This window comes from Mytilus californianus, unplaced genomic scaffold (assembly GCF_021869535.1).
Source record: "Mytilus californianus isolate M0D057914Y unplaced genomic scaffold, xbMytCali1.0.p SCAF_40, whole genome shotgun sequence".
Taxonomy (NCBI): Eukaryota; Metazoa; Mollusca; class Bivalvia; order Mytilida; family Mytilidae; genus Mytilus; species Mytilus californianus.
In genome coordinates, this window is record NW_026262691.1 from 1,996,209 (window position 1) to 2,004,667 (window position 8,459).

An 8,459-nucleotide genomic window follows, 5' to 3' on the forward strand; every position below is an offset into this window, starting at 1 on the left:
ATGATAAAAAAACCTATCATGTAAAATAAATAAGCAGAAATCAGGAAGTAATGATTAACTTTTTAAGGATCTGTGGAAATAATGTTTTATTTTTTCTGGAATTTGGGATGGCATCCCTCTTACTGCCCCTCCAACATGTAAACATTTTCCTGTGCCAGTTAAATTTCTGGCCGTTCATCTTTGTTAAACAACTTTATATGCCTATCTATTAGATTTATTTGAAACTTGTTAACTGAATATTTATGAAAGTTCAGAAACACTTGCCATTGAACAGTCAAGGGTGTAATTAATTAAATAAGTTATCAGAGAAAAATAACATACATGTCGTTATTGTGGGCTAAAATATCAAAAAACTATGATAACATATGTATGTTACATGTTTCAAAGAGGCAATATACATCCTTTACTTTGTTAAATTGTATACAAGTTCTATTGGTATTATTATTGTCTTTATGTATACTAAACTTTAGAAAGATATAACAGTTCATAGTTTGCCAATCATGTATAGTACACCTATGTTATTACAGAAAATATATGCCTGTAATAACTAAAGGGTGTTATTACAGATCTCTACATCTCTTCAAAGCCATTTCTCAGACATATATCATAATGTATATTAATTTATTGTAAGAAATAATGATCAAAGCATGCAATGAGGTTCTGCCCAAGATTCCAAGTAATTCCCAAGTGTCTCATTTTATAAGTTACATGCCTGTAATAACTAAGCCTTAGTATATCCCTTAAAAGCCTTGTCTCATTGATTTACCATGGCTGATCAAAAATGTATTAATTGAATTGGAAAATTAATTATCAAGGTTATGTATTAAGTTTCTGCGCAAAGTTTCAAGAAATCCCAAGAGCCCACTAAAAATAAAAATATTTTTGATATATCAACTAATAACAAACATATGTTACTACATATTAAGGAAGAAAGAGCAGACAACTCATGAAAGTATCTGTAATAACACATGTATGTTATTTTTCTCTAATAACATGAATAACTTATTTAAGTTACACCCTTGACTGTTGAACATGTCAGTAATCATGTCAAATGAATGATACATTTGTACATTATGATAAAAATCTTTTATTCCAATAAAAGGGCCTATTAAGAGCAAAGTAACTTATTAAAATTATTTTCATACATGTATATGATGATCATATACATGTACAACATGTATAAATACAAATGTACATGTATGATAATCATGTGTTAATACATAATCATTTTATTTTATAATATTTCTACACCAGACACAAGCAATGTTACCTATAGTTGCTTACATCCCTGTCATTTGGAATCTGGTGGATATAGTTTTCTTATTGGCAATCATACCACATCTCCTTCAAAATGTCCTTATTTTTACATTATCATACTTATGCCAATAATAGTAAGCTATTAATAAACAAATATAGTTTTTGAGAAGGAAATGGACCACAAAATGCAGAATATGGATTAAAACTAGAAAATATCATACCTTTAAAGCTGTCAAAATTATCTAAAACAAACACTGAAACAGAAGTCAGAAAAATTGTCTGTTTACATGTATGTCATCAAAATTTGCATTTTTGAGATCATTTATAGTGTTTTCAGATATGATATTACAAAGTCTGATTTTTAGGCCAATTTGGGCTCTCCTAATCCTACTCCTTTATTATTTTTTGTTAAAAATTATTACATGATAAAATTTGTATTGAATTTTGAAATTTTAAATAATTTTACCAAAGGACATTAATTGTAGAAAATGCATACATGTACCTATATGGTTCAGTAAAATTCATATCTGCCAACTTTTCAAAATCTCCTTGGTTAATTTTAAGTACAAGATGACCTAATGGCTAATGCTCCTCTTACATTTACATTATATATTGTCATAAGTGTTTTTAATCTACTACTGTATTGTTTGAATGAGTATGTGTGTTCTTAAATTTTGAATGCCTGTTTTTGGGTGTTCAGTTTGCATGATTAAGATTTTCAAAATTTAACCTTAGTTTATCTAAAATTTGTTTGGATTAAAGAACTATTTAGTGACCTCATTTTGAATAAGTGTGTTATCTTAATTTTTGAAATCAATTTTTATTGTTGAATTGTCTTTCAGAAATGCTCTACCAGTATTTGAAGTGCCAGGGCCCAGGTTCCAAACTAGAACATAAGAACCAGTTCTCTAATGTCTGAGGCATTGCACTTTTAATAAGGTCTGGCATTCCACCTAGACCTATACCTGATAATGAGAGAAAACACCAGAAACTATTTCCTAAGGTAATTTTGAATAAAACTAAATGGGATATTATATTTGTTTACACTTTTGACAGAAATTTTTAAAATTTATGTACATGTCCCTTAGCTTATTGAAACTTTTTTATTGAATTTTATATTTAGACTAAAGCCATTGGTTCATTAGTTTAATCGTTAAAAATTGCAACATTGTTACCATATATTATTATAAAGTAAAAATTTCATAATAGATTTATAATATTTATGAAGATAAATATATGATCATGCTTTGAAAAAATTGAGGTTCAGGTACACTTACTACATGTTACACAAAATTTTTCATATGTATAAATGAAAAGAGATGTGGGTATTTGTCAATGAGACAGCAACCCAATGGCAAAAATCTCCAACAGACATCCAGAGGGTAAGGTAGTCTCTGGCTACTTCAAAGGTAGACAGGTGTTTATACAATATGCCAAGCTCTATAAAAGTTAAAAAATTTACTTGTGTCCAGTATAAAATAAATAGTCATGTTATCCTTAGAAGCACCTTCAATTTTGGTATAAGTTTGTATGAATGAATACATTTTAGGCAGTTAAGCTGCCTTATTCTACCACCCTAGATTTGTGTTTCTTCCCACTAAATGGTTTAAAAAGTGCTATTGTTATTATCTAGCTGGCTAATATGTTATTAATAACTAATTGGGCACTTTTTTCATACTTTCAATTCTGGAATACAAAAAATATGACCAGAAAAACCCTAAATGATCGTCGAACTACCCAAAACTTTTGAAGTTGCACATAGGAAGTAGTGCTCAATAGAAATCTGTACGTAGTTTATCATCCCATGTGCTTTTGGCTAAGATGTCAAAGAACAATTGTATGAAATATTTCATCGCCGAAAATCTCTAATTACAAGTCGTTTACATTTCCCAAATGGCCAAAGGCGCAGGAATATTGTTCATGTACACCAAATCTCTATGATAGAGGAAATAAAGTTATATGTAGTAGTCTAAGTTGGCGGTAATTTTAACTCGCACAAAACGTAAGGTAAGTATTCTGATGTTTTAAAGTAAGTTTTGTTAATAATGATGTTCTTTTCGTTGAAGAAGATTGTGATTATTTTATTTATTTCAATTAAATGTATGCACAGTTGTTGTTTTTATGAATGTTGTTTTTTTGAATGAAAAAGATCCGAAAATCGACGTTGATGGAATGTTTTAAGAAATGTGGACAACTCGTCCCTGAGACAAGTCGGACCGAGTCCACTCTGACCATCTTAGAAGACAACTCGAACCGCTTGTCAGATTTACTTAGGGTTTCATAAAATGTTAGACTAACACGTCTAGCGGAGTTATCAATCTTTCGTTTGAGCTTTGGGGTCTATGTAGGGGTATTTTGAGGGGCCTAAATAAGGGAGAGGTTTACTATAGAATCCTATGGGATTTAATTTTTTTCAATTTTCAAATGACTATTACTTGAAAACAGTAAGTGATAGACACACACACAATCTTCAGTAATGATAACAGGACAATAGAACAAATCAAATAAAATATAGGGTGAGTCCCTGGGGGTCAAACCCACCCCCTTCAATTTAAAAATGTGTTCTTATCTTGTAAACAGTCGCAATCCCCACCCCTAAAACCATATATATACTTGTATGGGACAATAAAACAAATCAAATGAAAATAATTTGGGGGAGTCCCAGGTGTCACCCCCACCCCTTCTGTTTGAGAACTTGTAAAAGGTTGAGATCCCCACCCCTAAACCATACATAGTCTTGTATGGTACAATAAAACAAATAAAATGAAATATAGGAGTCCACAGGGGGTCAACCCCACCCCCTCCTGTTTGAGAACTTGTTAACGGTCGATATCCCCACCCCCAAACCATACATATTCTTGTATGGAACAATAAAACAAATCAAATTAAATATAGGGGAGCCCCTGGGGGGTCACCCCATCCTTCCTGTTTGAGAACTTGTTATTGGTTGAGATCCCCACCCCTACACCATATATATTCTTGTATGGGACAATAAAACAAATAAAATAAAATATAGGGGATTAGTCCATGGGGGTCACCCCACCCCTCTTCTTTTTGAAAATTTGCAAACGGTCGAGATCCCCACCCCGAAACTATATGTATTCTTGTATGGGACATTAAAAAACAAATCAAATGAAATAAAGGGAGAGTCCCCTGGGGATCAACCCCCACCTTTTGAGAACTTGAAAACGGTCGAGATCCCCACCCCTAAACTATATATATTCCTGTTTGTCAACTCAAGAATGTTTGAATGACATACAGGGTCAATCTCCTAGGCGTCACATATGCATATCACTTTACTTGACCAAACCAATTTGTACTGGACTCGGCCCAATGTCAGGCGACCATGGGAATGACGAATTATAGGAGCTTTGTTTGGGAGACTTCGTCACAGTATCCTGTTACAATTATTTCTTGTTTATTATAGAATTTAATTGATGCAAGAAATAAGTCTAGGTTGAATTTACTTTAATCATTTTTTGAGTTATTTCTGGGCCTATAAAAATTTTCATTTAAGTCTCATTTTAAAGGAAACATATTTAAGATAAATTAGAAATAACTTTTGAAAATGGTAGGATTGGATAGCGGAAACATTAAGGTACAAACATTTTTTTAACTTAAAATAGCTGAGATAAATTATTAAACCAATTCTTCCACAATATTCATCTTAACTTAAGCTTCTGCCACGTTTGCCTTGGGTTTTTTTAATTAACTGCCTATAGCGCCCTTGGTGCTTTGATTAATATTTTGGAATAAAGTTTTATATTGACATGATTGAATTATCATATTTTTCATTTAGCTCTGCCAAAGTGGGTAAAACTTGCATATTCTTAAGTCAGCATTAAAATTTTTTTTTTAGATTGCTAAATTAAAAATATTAGAAAATACTATAAATTATGAAAATTTGGCTCTGCCAAATGTACTCTAATTAGGTAAAACTTGCATATTCATAACTCAGCATTAAGAGATTTTTTATGCCCCCGCCTTAGCGGAGGAGGTATTAAGTTTTACCCTTGTACGTCTACGTCCCAAAATTGGTTTCCGTTCTCTAACTTTAGTTTGTCTCAACCAAATGTTGTGAAACTTCTACACAATGCTTATTACCACAAAACACAGATCAAGTATGAATTTTGGTGGCATCTCTTTTAATGTTTTAGAGTTGTGCCCCTTTACAAATGGAAAAATTGCTGAATGTTTCGTTTCCGTTCTCTAACTTAAGTTTGCCTCAACCAAATGTTATGAAACTTATACACAATGCTTATTACCACAAAACACAGATCAAGTTTGAATTTTGGTGGCGTCACTTTTACCGTTCTAGAGTTATGCCCTTTACAAATGGAAAAATTGCTGAATTTTTTGTTTCCGTTCTCTAACTTAAGTTTGCCTCAAATAAATGTTATGAAACTTATAAACAATGCTTATTACCACAAAACTGATATCAAGTACAAATTTGGGTAGCGTCACTTTTACAGATCTTGAGTTATGTTCCTTTATAACGTTATATGCAAGCAGGGGCATCATCAGTGTCCCATGGACACATTCCCCATTTTTTTGTGAGATTTCTATATTAAAAATATTAGAAAATACTATGAAATATGAAAACAAGAGATGTATAAAAACTGGAATTGAAATTTTGTTCAATGCCACATGAATGTATGCATTAATTCTTACATAATAGTCAGGATTCTGCTTCGTCAAAATTATCTCCTCATTACGCAAGTTAATTTTTACAATCATATAAATGGAAGTCATTGTAGGGATGACGCGCTGCCAATTTAGCTCTAGAAAACAGATAAATTTATCCACATAGCACCATTACGATCCTTATATGCCAGTTGTTTTTAAAAGACAAATGTATCTACTAGCTATTGATGATCATTTAATGTACTTTTCTGTTCAGTCACATTAAAACTATTGTCTGATTGGTTGTCATATGGAATTTTCGAAAGTTCAAAAACATTTAAAAAAATTCTAATTAAATATTTCGTGGAAGGGCAGACTAAAAATTTCCAGAGGTTGAAGACTAATTACCCTAGATAACACGCACAAAAAATGAAGTTTTTTTTGAAGTTATGCATTTTTAAGATCCAGTTGAAAAGTCTGTCGTCAAGTACTTTTAGTAAAAATTTGTTATTCGAACACACCTACTCTGTTGTAATGACTCATTAGAAAGGTATTTCACCTGACCCATATATTTCATTTTTTAGTACTGTGAATTTTTAATGTTATTAAATCAACCTGTAGCCTAAATATATAAAAATAATAGAATCTGAAGCGAGATGATGTATCAAATATATTTGCTTCATACGTTATCAAGACAGAATTGTCAACTCAAACATGCCCGAACATAAAAAGGTGCATTCAACTTTCTCTTTTCGATGCAATTATTGACCTTTTTTGAGATTTTTTCCCAAAAAATTATCGCCGGGGCAGAGATGCAAATTAATGCTTTAGAAAGATCAATCTATTATCTTTTTGTGGAATTTTTTCAGCGGAATTTATGCTTATGCTCAAAAAAGATCCACTTGGATTTGAACCTGCCACAATCGACTGTTTTATGAAAATCAGTCTATAATTTAAAAGTTTACAAATATTTCGAAGCTCAATACTGTAATTCAAGTAAAAACACGTAGATAAGATGCATAAAATCCTAAATTATGCACCTTTATTAAACTTTAAAAGCCCATAGAAACAGATGTAAACAATTCAAATATACCAAATTTGCTTTTTTACCTTCTCTAACAAAGAGTTCCATTTCTTTTGTTTAATTTCAACTGGGTTCCGCCTGATACAGCATCATTTACCTTTAAAATTATATATATGCTTTTTCTTTCAGGAAAATGTATAAACTAGTGAATTGTTGGTTTAATCTACCAGGATGTAATGTTATCAAGTAATGAACAAAAGAAGTAACATGAAGTTAGACAATACAACTTGAGGTGCTAGATTGTGTGCAATTGTTATTTGGAGATATATAGATGATCATAGATGGATTTTGTCAAAATGTGAACTGTTACACAGGAATTAAATATATTATTTTGTAGAAAAGATCCAGTTGTGTTCCATAATTCCCAAAAATGGTGAATGTAAGAATTAAATTTTCATATCTATTTATTGAGTTTATTGCTGCCCAAAAAGAGGTTATTGCCTCTACTTTACAACATATTTTGTCATAAATTGATTTTATATCTCTTTGTGACAGTTAATATTGATTATTAGGGCCCAGTTGTTGACATGTACCCTATATACATGATATAGTATGTCTGTCAACACTTCTATGTCTTACAATACATTGTAAGTCAAGATTGTCTCAACCGATTTTAAAAATTTATATGCAAAGTGGAAATAAATTTAAAAGGTTCCTTGTGTTTTTTTTTTTTTTAAATTGGGAAAAAATGTGGAAGAAAACTTGGTATTTGTTAAAAAATCACAAATGAGAAAATGTTTTTTGGGCTAAAATTTCCGCAAAAATTGATAAATAAGTTATGATATGCTTTTCAAAATTGATTCCCAATGTTAAATATTGATTATTGCCTTTGCCTGCTACGAGAGACATGGAATGCCAGACATAGGGATTGCTTTTTTGGTGACAGTGACAATGACAACGGTGTCAACAATTGTCAAGTTTTCTGCTTAAGTTTGACCACTATTTTGAGGCCCTGCCCCCTAGGCCATGGTCCAGTGACTTTGAATTAATAAGCAATTTTCAATGTTTAGTTTTCTGCTTAAGCTAGTTTGATAGGATCTACTTGTGGTAGATCAATGATATGTTGTATGAAGTTGCATTACTATCAGTTTGAAGACTATTTCGAGGCCCTGTCCCCTAGGTCATGGTCTAGACACTTTCAATTAATGAGCAATTTCTAATATAAGTGTTCTGCTTTAATCAGTTTGATAAGAACTACTTGTGATAGATCAATGATATTTTGTATAAAGTTGTATTACTACCAGTACATCTCAGTTTGACAACTATTTTGAGGCCCTGTCCCCAAGGACATGGTCCAGTGACTTTGAATTAATTAGCAATTTTCAATGTTAAGCTTTCTGCTTAAGTTAGAATGATAGGAACTACTTACAATAGACAACCATATTGTCTATGAAGTTACATTACTGTCTGTACATCTGAGTTTTTCGACCATTTTTAGGCCCTGCCCACTAGATCATGTTCCAGCGACTGAATTAATAAGCATTGTTGCTGTCCA

General features: G+C 31.6%; 1 long non-coding RNA gene across 1 annotated transcript; it reads left to right on the forward strand.

Moving 5' to 3' along the window:
- Positions 1-1,549: 1,549 nt before the first annotated feature.
- Positions 1,550-7,367, forward strand: LOC127699786 (uncharacterized). Its single transcript, XR_007981213.1, has 2 exons — positions 1,550-2,260; positions 7,094-7,367. It is a non-coding gene; the product is annotated as an uncharacterized LOC127699786 (long non-coding RNA).
- Positions 7,368-8,459: the final 1,092 nt, after the last annotated feature.